Source organism: Microtus oregoni, unplaced genomic scaffold, assembly GCF_018167655.1.
Source record: "Microtus oregoni isolate MIOR12 unplaced genomic scaffold, Mior012 000007F_ref0000211, whole genome shotgun sequence".
Classification (NCBI taxonomy): Eukaryota; Metazoa; Chordata; class Mammalia; order Rodentia; family Cricetidae; genus Microtus; species Microtus oregoni.
This window is the reverse complement of record NW_024543066.1, coordinates 41492844-41506373: the sequence shown is the minus strand read 5'-3', so window position 1 is coordinate 41506373 and position 13530 is coordinate 41492844. Positions and strand designations below refer to the sequence as shown.

General features: G+C 39.1%; 1 protein-coding gene across 2 annotated transcripts in view; it reads right to left on the bottom strand.

The window, feature by feature from the left end:
• Supt3h (SPT3 homolog, SAGA and STAGA complex component) overlaps window positions 1-13530 on the bottom strand; it is a 348399-nt gene that overhangs the window by 95632 nt on the left and 239237 nt on the right. The gene's annotated exons all lie outside the window — the stretch shown is intronic.

Here is a 13530-nt window from a genome sequence, read left to right as displayed (position 1 = left end):
AGTCTTCCAGAAGAGCTGGGTTTGATTCTTTGTACTCATATGATAGCTCACGAGTGTCTATAACTCCAGACTCAGGGGATCTGATGCTCTTTTCTGGCCCCCTTAGGGTACATAGAGAGGCAAATGACATACACATAAAAATAAATCAACAACTAAAAAAAGAATCTATGTTTTCATAATAGAAAGAGAGAGAATTCAGGTAGCTTTGGAAGTGGGAAATTTAACAGAGCAGAGCCAGGAACATTATGGCTTCACAGAACTCCTCCTCTACATGGTCCCTGCTGGAGAGAATGTGGTCCAGTGTGAGACATATAAGATCTACCAGTGAACTACGTGAATGATATAAGCATGAGACATATAGGATCTACCAATGAACTTCGTGAACAGTCTAAGCGTGAGACATATAGGATCTACCAATGAACTTCGTGAACAGTCTAAGCGTGAGACATATAGGATCTACCAGTGAACTACATGAACAGTCTAAGCATGAGACATATAAGATCTATTAGTGAACTTCGTGAACAGTATAAGCATGAGACATATAGGATCTACTAGTGAACCACATGAACGGTCTAAGCGTGAGACATATAAGATCTACCAGTGAACTATGTGAATGGTCTAAGCGTGAGACATATAGGACCTACCAAAGAACTATGTGAATGGTATACACTACCAGGTGAATCACACAAAGGCCAAATGATGCATTTGGCCCTTTAAAATAAACAAAGTCGCAATGAAACTTTCAAGCAAATAGTTGTTTTTGAGAAAAGTGTATCCAGATGTTAGTATTCAATCGGATATCAACGCCCTTTGAAAACAAGTGTGAAAAAGTTTGATGTCTGTGTCACATAAGCATGGAAGAGCAGAAGAAAAAGAGAACATCCACAATCAAACAGTATCAGATATTTGTAAACCCTACACCTTTTTTCATAGCAGAGTGTGCTGAGTGATGTAAGGGAATAGTAGAGATTATACAGTACAAGAAGAGTCTTGGCTTTCTGGTTATAAACACTGTTGTGTGCCTTCAAGTGCCTGCCATTTCAGCAGACAAGAGTGAAACTCCCTTTAAAGTTTAATGTGCCTTTTCTAATAGTAATAAAGGTATTGAGAAAGAAGGGCCTCGGTGGGCCCCATAGTGGACAAGAAAACTGAATATGCCATTCAAAGGGAGTCTGAATGTAGAGTTTATTTAAGAAGAGGATATTGGGAGGGTAGAGGGGAGGAGGGAAGAGACAGAGAGAGAGAGAGAGAGAGAGAGAGAGAGAGAGAGAGAGAGATGGGAGAGAAGAGAGCAGGGAGAGAGGCAGAGAGCTGCCTCTTTAGAAGAATGGTTGGGAGAAAGACAGGCGGTGGTGGCTGTGCACGCCTTTAATCCCAGCACGTGGGAGGCAGAGGCAGATGGATCTCTGTGAGCTTGAGAGCAGCCTGGTCTATAGAGAGAGTTCCAGGACAGGCTCCAAAGCTACAGAGAAACCCTGTTCTGAAAGGGACAGGGTACTGTCTGGGTTCATTCTGCCAGGTGACAGGTGACAGGGAAGGCCAGCACAAGGCCTGAATCCTAATACATGTCACCACACCCTCATATTACCTTATCAAAAGTATGTCCTATTCCACTAACCGAAGGAGAAAAATTGAAAGATAAATAAAACAAAATAATAAATAGCCCTCACTGGATTCCTCCTGAAAATAAACCAGATCGGGTATGCATTTGACACTTTAGAAAACACACTCTGTAGGAATATGAAATATTTAAGCTGGCAAATAAAAAATGGATTTGAAGGTTTGGTATCTTGGCTAACAGGAAAGTTAAATTCAAGTCTGCAGAGAAACTAATACACTATTTAAAATTTTGCCAGAGTAGCACAGTGTTTAATACATTTAAAGAAACATTTTTCTTGAAATGTGGTGTAGTTCTTGTAAAGAATGATTTTTTTTTTCAGGAGAAAAAACTTAATGGAAGCACATTTTACTTTCTTTATATTCTGTGGACTTTAGTGGGAGTTTATACTTATGTTCACAAGTCATGTTCCTTTAAGTCCAAGATAGCACTACTCTTTGCAAATTTTTAAAGTAAATTACATTTATACTGTTAAAATCATTATTTAAATAAAGCACCTATAGTTGCAAGATCAACACAAGTGTGTGTGTGTGTGTGTGTGTGTGTGTGCTTGTGTATTATACATGGTGAAGAGAAGAGTGATCTTGTATGGTATGCAGCTCAGGCACTGTTTCCCTTGCTGTCTCCACCCATGCAAGCTTATCCTACTGAAGCCACAGATCCCGGAGGTCACAGAAGTACAGCATGACCTTGCCTTTGAGCCACAATGCCAGGTCAAACAGTGGCCACTTCCTTAGATTTCAGACTGAAAATGCAGAGGTGGCCTGCTTCTCTCAAGGTGATATGAACCATATGAACTGCTTGTGGCATGTGATCCAGCCTCCAGGATGAACAACAAAAATACATGACTCACTAGGTTGAACAACATGAAGCCAACATAGACCAGAAACCAGTGGGTACGTTTTTAAATGTCAACAAAATTATTTCCTTGGTGTTTCAGACTCCAAGTTCAGCACCTCCATTTCTGTCTTTAGGGTGTATAGAAGCCACAAATCTTCCAACGTGAGAAATTAAGCACATACCAATTAATGCATCTCAGGAGAATACGTAATTGAATCTTCCATGTGAACTCAGGAATCTATGATGCCTGTGCTTACACAGTCTGTATACCAATCACAGAGGTAATATATGTCAACATTATCTGTATCAGTATACTGGAAAAAAGATGTAGTTTACACAAGTAACACATATTACTTAGTGGTAGCACAACTGACATCTCTTTTAATTAACACAAGATGATTGCCATCTGTCAGAACCCTGAATATAAATTATACAAACACTTGAAAATTATGGCCAAGTTCTTTACTCAGGAGGAAATCTGATCTTTCTAAATAACCTTATAAGCATATCAGCTAGAAGTGCTGGAGAGAAGGTTTAATTTAGGTGGCTCCCAAAACAATCATGGGGACCTATGTTCAGATCCATGAACACAGAGAACATCAGTATTCTTTCTGAGGTGTACATGGCTATAATTCCATTGCTGGGGGGCAGGGTAGAGGGGGTAGGAGTGAGACCTAGTCAGATATATGAAGTTCATGGCTCAGACATTCTAAACCAGGGGGTCTCATATCAGATATCCTGCAGATCAGCTATTTACATTATGACTCTAAGAAAAGAAGAATTGGGGCTGGAGAGATGGCTCAGTGGTTAAAAGCATTGCCTGCTCTTCCAAAGGTCCTGAGTTCAATTCCCGGCAATCACATGGTGGCTCACAACCATCTGTAATGAGGTCTGGTGCCCTCTTCTGGCTGCAGACCTACACACAGACAGAATATTGTATACATAATAAATAAATAAATAAATAAATATTTAAAACAAACAAAAAAGAATAGAAGAATTACAGTTTATGAAGTAGCAACAAAAATATCTTATGTTGTGGGGGAGGGGGTAACCACAACATGACGTGTTTTAGAAGGTCACAGCATTAGGAAGGTTGAGAGCCACCGGTCTAAATAAGCTTCAGGTTTAGTGAGAGTGCCTATCTCAAAATCCTGAGGTGGAGTGCAACTAATGGAAGACTAGGGATGTCAGCTTCTGATCTTCACATGCATATGCACACTCATGCATGCACAAGTGACAGTGGTACACACATATACAGGCACACAAAACAGGGTTGGGGTGGGGGGAGAGAAGGAGAGAGGGAATAAAGAAAATATGAGAAAGAGAAAGTTGTCATCTTTTGACAAGGACTAGTATTAGGCAAATTTTTTGAAAACATTGAATTTGTCCTTGATATTGTCTCCTTATTTTTGAAAGCTTTTAAATTTCTTGGTACCTATCTCTGGAATTTTCTCTTTCCCACACTATACAAGACAACATATAACTTGATGTTTCTTACTAGTCAAATTTCTTCAAGGTGCAAAATCACTTGGTATTTCTTGGCACCAAAATTCTTTACAAAATGTTTCAGCTAATGAGTAAGAGATAAGAAATCCAATTCATGCTAATACATAAATTAACAAATAACCTTGGTCTTTCAAATATTTTGAAATTATCTGAAGAAGATAAGAGTAATGCCTTTTGACTTATGATTAAGAGTTGTGGACTTGAAATAGTGAGGTTTTACATTTGTAAACCGAATATGACAAACCTACTACACCACGGTGTAGTTCTCTTCAGAAATGAAAGGAAATAATAAAGCCAGTGTCTCTGAGACTCCAAACGAGGGAGACCCTAACAGTCAGCGTCTCAGACTTAGCTGGTGAGAGCTTGCATTCTAGAGACTTGATAAAAGGGACACGAATAAAATGACGGAAATACCTAAAAAAGGAAGCAATAAAACACTCAGTCACATGGAAACTGTGTACCTCTGCATGAAAAATATTCTACATAAATTAGTCCAAAGGGCAATTTAAAAGGTCAATTACAAAACACTTGCACATTCCTGTAAACAATAACAGAATCAGTACATAAATTCACAGGCTGCCAGAAGCTGTGCCAGCAGCTCTGAGTTTATGAGAAAGTGTCGCTGTACCAGTGTTTTGTCTTATAAACTTCTTGTAACTTCCTAAGGATGTATTTAGAACTGCAATTTCTGAATAAAAGGAGGGTAGGTCCTTCTTAGTGAATTACATGTATTTCCAGGTAGCTAGTACAACTTGGGTTTTGATTATTCTAAAGAATTTTCTACATCCATGAGCCCATGTAAACTAGATAATTCTTGGTGCAATGTAAACAAAACCCATTTTCTAGTTTAAATAAAGTATGACTCTCCTCTTCCAGATTTGAATGGCTTGTGGGGGGTGGGGAGAAAGCCAGGAAGATGAATTTTCTTTTACATGTCTCTTGGCCCCAGAGATCATACTGCTTTAAACCACACAGTGGGCCTTTAGGCTTCATATGTAAAAGTACCCAAAGATCGAATAAGTTGATAAAATGATCTACAATACTATGAGACAATAATACAAGAATTTTAAAGATTTGATGAGTTTGAGTTGAGGGATATCTCAAATAAAGCAAGTCCTGAATAGTAGATAATATCACTTTCAAATTATATTACACACATATGAGATTACTAATATTACTCTTTCTGTGTTTAGCTTCTTTCATTTAGCATGAATATCTTCTAGGGTCATTATCATTGGCCTGATTTCTTCCTCTTTCAATGACTAGCTATTTTCTCTGTCTGTCTGTCGCTCTCTCACACACACTTCCTTCCTTTTTTTCTCTTTTTCTTAGGCAGAGTCTCACTGTGTAGCCCAGGTCACCCTTGGAACTTCGGATTCCCCCTGAGTAATGGGACTGCAGGCATTACTGAGTCCAGCAATATCACAATTCCTTTGCTTACTGGTCTGTTAAATGACAGGCTGTTTCTGTATGGTGGCTACTGTGAATACTGGAACAACGTTAGAAAAGCTTCCGAGTGTTTCTGTGGGAGATGTCACTGAGTTCTGGCAGCTGTGGTGCTAAATCTGAACTTTACTTTAGGCGGCACAGACACCTAACAATGCCAATTCTTCCCATTTAAGAACACAGGCTACCTTTCCAGTTATTTATGTTCTCAGTTTCTTTCAATCAATAGCGTATGTATTGCAGTGTACAGTGGCTTTTGTTAATGTCTGTTATCTTGGCTGCCTGTTCAGATGAGGAGAAAGGGAACTACAGAGTTATTTTCTAGAAAAAGGGGCCAATTCTTCTGTTTTCTCCTACCTCTCTTATTCTTCCATCTTTCTCCTTCTCCATGGCTTGGGAAGGTTCTGCAGATGGGAGATATTTACATGTGGCATGCATTTTGGTAAAGACCTATGTTCAATTATTAGAAGGAACAATGGTGACCTGGGAGAGCAATTACAGTTTTCTTTCAGCGTGAAAACGACCCCTTAGCTATTCTGCCTTCTGACTTCTGTTTTCTCCAGACTCAAGAGCAGGTCAGTGATCTCATTACCAACAATCTCTGCCTTTTATTCTCTGTGGGACAGAGTAATTGCAAGAAGTAGAAGTAAGAGCTTATACTACTTTAATAGAATGAGATGAAACACCAGACTGTTAATATGCAAATCCTAGTGACTAAAAATTTAATTAAACAGCATACTTAAACATTTATATCAGCATATATTAATTACACATAACAATGGTTCCATTATGGCATATTCATAATTAGATATAATGCATTTTGATCATATTCAACTGTATTACTTTTTTGTCCCTTCTATTCCCACTAATAGTCCTTCTGCTTCTCAGCTAGTCCCCTGTGTCCTTTCTGTTTCATGGCTACAGTAATTGTATGATTATAAAATTTTCAGGACTTTGACAACATGGCAAACACTGTCCCTTGTAACTAATCATAGGAGCTATATTACAGTAACAATGACGGAGACAATATGGCTTTTAATAATAATTCATTCTCATGGTCTGTCAGTCTAGTATATGCAGCAGATAAATGAAAAGTATATACTCCTTATTGCCAAATATTCAGAGTAAGTTTCTGGACAGAAATAACTACATCTACAGTAGTACTCCATCTGAAAAATAGAATCTGCTATTAAAGCCAGAAGTGATTGGTGCCTGGCTTTGCCAAGAGACATATTTGCGTCAGTACAAGTCAACATGGAAGTAGGTGTGGGTAGGGACAATCGATGACACCTCTAGTTAAGAAAACAGCATCTCTTAAGATTCCAACAGGAAGCCAGTCAAACAATGACAGCCTTTCACAACTGTAAAGTAGGCAGTGAAGTTGAGAAGAGCCTTGGCAGAACGAGTTCACAGAGGCGTACCTGTATAGCCACAGTCTTTCCATTCAGAAGAGAGTAGCTTTCTGTACTTGGAAACTGTATTTTAAAAACTCACAGATAATAGCATCAGCATAGCCCACTGTTGTGGCTCAGTGTGACACATCACAGAGTCTCCAAATGGAAGTCCTGTTCAGGGATGCTGTGGCCCTGCTTGAGTCTGGGTGAAGTAACTGGACCACAGAGGGATAGGTTTTCAGGGTTCCAGCCTGGTTCTCTTCCAGGCAAACTCATTGTCCTGGCTCACCAGCATATTATTAAGCTGTCTCTTGTTCTCACAGCCATGCAGCCACCACATCTTCTGTCATGAAACTGTGAGGCCAAGGAAATCCTCACTTACGTTGCTCCTTACCAAGCATTCTGTTGCAGTGATGAGAAAGATAACTAACAATCTAGCTAAAAGCATAGCTATGCTATTCTAGCTATGCTATTCATCATGTATAGACAAACACTTAGTTCCCAGGGTTTGGAAGCATGCATGTTCATTGGGAGCTCATTTAACAAGTTTAATTAGCCACACGCCAGTGGCTATTGGACTTCCTCACATCCTGAACTATCTGAACAGATATTGCCAGATGAAGGCATGCGTGCGAGCTCATGTGTTATACAAGTGTATGTGAGCCCTGGCAGAGCATATGAGAAGAGTAGGAGGGTGGGGAAGGTGAGCTCTGAAGATGGAGAGACTTCTGGAGCAAGATTCATAAAGATGCATTAATACCATGATAAAAGGCTTTCCCATAGAAAAAGAAGAATGGCACAAAGCAGTGGCCTGACTGGCTCTCACCTGCCCTTTAAATTGATGCCATGAAAAGTGTCAGACAGATCCATTAACACAACGGAACACACTAATCACTAATACACTTCCAGCTGAACCTAACACAAGCAGTTCTACGTGAGGAATGTGATGGTGGAAATAAGCTGATACCTACCAGGGAGTAGCAGTAAGAAGTTGGGTCCTAAGAACAGATGCAAAGAAAGAAGGGGAGGGGTTTCTATACCAAATAAGCAATAATTTGCTAATTCCACTGTACAAACTGAGGCACTAAGGAACCTTGCCACAGAATAAACTTATTTTCATATTTAGAAATAATAACTTACTGAGATTAAGCCAGTGACGATAAATGAAACCAGACTATATAACAACAATCTGCCCACCTAATGTGGGGAATGTGGGTCAAGGAGAAAGAATAGGGAAATATAATCCACAAAATATTCAAGGCAAAAATATGCTGGTTATTACAGCGACCACAATCTGAGAACTATAAACACTAAATGTAAATTAGTGGTAAATCCTGTGGTGTTCCTAAATTCAATGATATTTTAAAACTCTTTTCTGCCAAGGTGTTTTATAAACAAGTTGGTGGACTGATCTCTAAGAAAAGCATTTCATTTAAAAAAGATCCAATTAAAATTACTTGAGACAGAAAATATTGGTTCTAAAAATTGTAATTGAACAGTATAAACAGTTATGTGCTTAATAAACACACTGATGCAGGAGTTAGTCCAGCAGCCCAGCCATACGTGTCTACGCATGTGTTCAGTGCAGCATTAGATGTCACGGCTGAGAGTGCTGGTGTTCATCTTTACCCTGGCATGGCTGTTTCACTGTGAACTGGGAAAGGGGGGGATGAACAGTCATCCTGGCCCTGTATTTTACTAAGTCTGAACTTTAGAAAAGTATTCTTTTACCAAGACAAGGGACCTTGCTGCTGCCATGTGTTCTCTGACTTAGATGAGGAGAGAGCACTTGCTCAGATTCAGTCTCAAGGTCATTCCTTTCATTCTGCTCCCTGGAGGATTTAGGAAAGAGGCAAGAAGGTAAACTTCACTCAGAACTAGTGATGACGAGTCTGGATGGCACTGCAGGCAGAAGACACAGGCAGGCAGGGAGAACTTTCCAGTCAGAACCTGAGTCACCACAGAGTCCTTTAGCTCGGGCACTGCTCATTTAAAAATTACATCTAAATTATCATCATCATTATTTTATTATTATTATGTGTGTGTGTTCCACTGCATCTGTGGAAGACAGAGGACAACTGGAGAGTCAGTTTTCTCCTGCCACCATGTGTGTGCTGGGGACTGAACTCAGGATCTTGGGCTAGGCAGCAGGCTGTTCAGCCATCACACTGACCTGTGCCCCAGATTTGTTCTGACAGACACAGCACCTATATAATAGAACTTAATAGTCACTCCTTTTGTCATTTTCCTCTTCCAAATTGAAATCCTAGCATCTTTACAAAAACTTTTTTTTAAAGAGTCTATTTTTGTTGAAAGATTCAAAAAGTATACCAATGTTACAAACTCTCTGTAGAGCCTCTAAAGAGAAGGCTGTGCATTTTTGTTACTAAGTTATAATCTTATTTGAAGACAGCAATTTTTCTCTCTCAGTCTGCCTATTGTCCTTGTTGACATCTAGACTAGTAGAATTTTTCAAAAAGCCTGGAAAACAAAAGCCTAAAAAGTCTTTTTATATGCCAATTGGTATTTAATTATATTTACCTCTATTAAAAAAGTTTTTATTTTTAGAAAATCACTCAGTATTCCTTGAAATTCCTTTGAAATGGAACTCTAAGGTCAAGAGATGGCTTCAGTGTTTTAATGACCCATCTTGGCGCCTTCCTGAGATGATCTCTGCCATCACTTTGACCCTCGTTTATGTCACACACTTACAGTTTTAATGGGTAAGGAAATGTTAACAGGCCAGGCGAGGCAAACCAAACTCTGACTTCTGCTTCTCTTTAATAAAACCTTTACAGTTTTTGATTCTTTTTTTTTTTTAAATCATGTACGACAAATTCAATGTTATTAAGTTTTTAAATTCTGCTACAAAGATCCCATGACATTGCAATGCATCCCTCTATTTCAATGAAAACAAGTAGACCATTTTCAAGGCTGAACATTCATATCCAGGAGCATAGAATGTGCTTCATGTTTCCTGTACTCGGGACACTGCTTACATCTCTCTCTATGCTTCTTGCTGACATGAAGTCTGTCACAGCTAACATTTTCTTGCAGACTTGCACATTGTCTTTCTATTCATTTGGATGCTCAGGCAGTTTCTGGGAAGAGCTAATTTTTAAAAATCAGAAGCTACCTTTATTTTATTAGTTTTGATGCCTTTAAGAATGAATATCAAGGCTTACCTAAACAAGACCTTGATATTCCATGCATCACAGTAATTTTTAACACCTGAATATAGTGAAGGTTTTACTTTATTCGTTAGTGTTCCCTTAACTCTGGCAAATGGAAGTGGCTTAAGTAGGGATTCTGGGATTTAATGAAATACGATTAATATGGTCACATCCATATGAATTTTAGATAAACAGATATTCATTATAAATATTTTCTTCATCTAAATTAATTGATAAAGAGTTGAAGATGAACTGTTCTAGTTCCTACATGTCTGTACTTCTGCTGGCTGGCTTTTCCCGTACAACCATTATGTCCACAGGCACTGGAAATGGATGATGAGCATTTTCTAATTAGTGCATCTTCATTACAGGTGGCGCCTTTGATCAACACAGCCCCATTGTTCCATTATTTACAATGTTATTATCCCTAGCAACTGGATCTGTCTCATATACTTAAGATAGTTATTTTACCTTTAAGGACAACAAGTGAAATATATTTCTAGTCCCACAGATATAACAAATAGATATAAACATGCATAAATAAATAAATAAATAAACATGCATGCATTTATACATCTAGACTAGAAATACAGCTTTCTAGGACACGCACAAACCGCTCTTTCTCTCTGCCATTCTGAAGAATGAACCCGAGACCTTGACATAACTCTTGACCTTCACACCTATCTTCATTTCCCAACCCAAATTCCCTGGCATTTTAAGCATGTAGTGAAAGGCTTTTTCTTTTTAATTGTTTTAATTGGGGTTGGGGGTTTAATTGTCTTTATAAATGTTTGCCCTACCCATACCATTCCTTTTTTATGTTAGATTTTATTGGAGGTGTTTACAGACTCTTAGTTTTATAGGAATTTTATTTCCCTTTATAACGACTGGGGACTAATAGAAAGAATACTCTTTATAGACAGAAGACAAGAGAGTTGTGTGCTCTGACTGCTCAGTGAGGTTTCTAGTTGTCTTGTCTGTCTCCAGAAACCACAATGTCTGGACTGAGAGCTCTTGGAGATTAGAACTTGACTTCTGAGAGTTGGCTGGATAACGAAGGTGATGTCTCTTATTCAGCCTTCAGGAGACGCTGTGCTCACAAAAACTAATGGCAGTTTATTCCTCGTTAAGCAAATTAGGTGCACCTGAGATCTCAATAACTTATTTATTTATTTAAAGCTTATTTAAAATAAAACTTTTAGCTGCTTTATATGTATTCTCTCCTGCTTTCTAACTAGATTCTACCTGATTACAGCAGAAATATAAACAGTCACCTGTAGGGATTCTCTCTGGTAAGTTCTCCTCTGGGTCTCCTGTGGACCTTAGCTATTTGTAGATTAGACTGGAGGCTGAGCTCACCTGAGTTTTCAAGCGATCATCTTTACAGGCCTTTCTTCACCTTGGATAGAATGGTTTACTTGATCAATGACAAACTTGAGCTTCTCCTGTCAGAGGGCTTTTGCTAAGAGAAATCAAATCTATCTCCAGCTTTTAGGGATTCTACCCTGGTTCTGGTTTACTTAGCCACACCTAGCTGACTAGATTAAAAAAAGATTCAACCTAGAAACGATTATCAACATTAAAACATATCTGCCTCATTTAGAAGTGGGTTGTATTCAATTGGATGGTTATGCTTTCAATTTCCCTCTTTTGTGCGTCATGTCTCTTAAATACACTAAAACAACCAAGGTGCATGCATTTATTTTCATTCATTCATTCATTCATTCATTCAGACATTCATTTGTTGCTAAGTTGGAGGCAACTTCACAGATCACATCCATGGAGATCTGCTACAGTCAATGTTGTAAACTTGGTGCTGGAGAACTAACAGGTTGATAGGATATACTATAACGAAGATGAACCATAAAGGCAAAATGGATGCAAAATTTCAGACAATTTTCTTATTTCTAGTTCCCAAATATTTCACAGCAATGAAGTAGATTCTAAGGAAACACAAAGTCAGGCACATATATCAGTTCAAAACTACAGCAAAGAACAACAAGCTTTTCACACACCCACTGGGTGCTTTCAGGATAAGCTAGGATCTCAGGTCTTTATATTTGTAGAAGTTTGTACTTCAAAGCTGCATTTACATGAGAACTGAAGGGGCAAGTGGAAGAGACAGAGAGAGAAAGGGGAGAAGGAAGGAGGGAAGGAGAGGGGGAGAGGGAGGGAGGGAAGAAGGAAAGAAGGAAGGAAGGAAAGGGGAAGAGGAAGGGAGGGAAGAAGGAAGGAAAGAAGGAAGTAGGAAGGAAAAGAGAGAGGGGGAGGGAGGAAAAGAGAGAGAGGGAGAATAACAAAGAGAGAGAGGAGAGAGCACCTGTCCCAATGCAGTTCCCTTGGTGGGTCTACACCAATTCCTCTGCTCTAGGAGGAAAGGTAGCATGGTTTCTGCAAGCATAAGTGATGCTTAGAGGAAAATTAAACCATGGATGATGGCAGGGCCGATTACTCTACTGTGCTTTAGAGGCAGGAGACTGCTGTCTCGAGTCCAAAGTGGTTTCATATGGACGCCACAGCTGCGGTTTACTCTTGAAACTATAACCTGTCAAATTAGAAGCAGGCAAGGCCTCTGCTCTTAACGGTCCCACTTTCTACTTCTACTGTCTACAGTTTTTCCTACAAGTCTATCATTTTTATTCATCTCAACTATGTCATTTGGATGAGTAAAATATGGAAACTACTTGTCATCTTGGCAGGAGAAGATTCTAGCATGTTGTAGGCTTAAAGAAACAGTCAATTTTGGACTTGCTGTCTAGATATGGCTTACTTCAACTGTAAGTGTCCTTACTGAGTTTGCTGCTGTCTCATTGTCCTGCTTGACACCATGCAGTGTATAGTACAATACCAGAAAGTGGTTCGTATGTGTGAGCACTGGAGTTGTTTTTGCTCCTGGCGTCTTGACTGACTATACTGAGTCAACGTCCTTCCAGCTCTACTCTGTTATTAGGAGCCTAGGGTTACAGAATGTTCCACCCCATTCCCTCCCTTAACTGTGGAATGGCCTTCAGGCAATTTACTGATTTAGCTGAGATCTGTCCCAGTGAAATTGAAAGTCAGGTGTTCCACTTTACATATAATTTTGGTAGGATCCTCCTTTACTGGCTGTCTTCATGTTTATCTCATGATATGAAATATTAGAAACTAAAGTACACTTTGCTCCCTAAGCAACACATCATAAGTGAAACCATGCCCTACAAAAATCATATCCTGTTGAGGCCATAATGGCATCAGAAATATGTGTTTATCATCTGCTTTGGACAACTTAGCATATTTTTGGCCCACGGCAAAGTTGAAGTAAAACCATCTGTAGTTGCCTCAAAGCAAGATAACCACACTTTCCTAGGTAATTGATACCTAAGAGGGTACTGCCTTTAGATCACAGCCCAAGATCTAGGCATGCTAATTCTTTAAAGAAGGTTGTTAAATTTACAATGCATGGATGTCAACAGGGCTTCCTCCAGACTCAATGTGAAATAATCCCCGCTTTAGCACACATAGAGACCACAATGAGACAGGCATTTAAAAATTCCCTTGGAATTCTGGAATTACC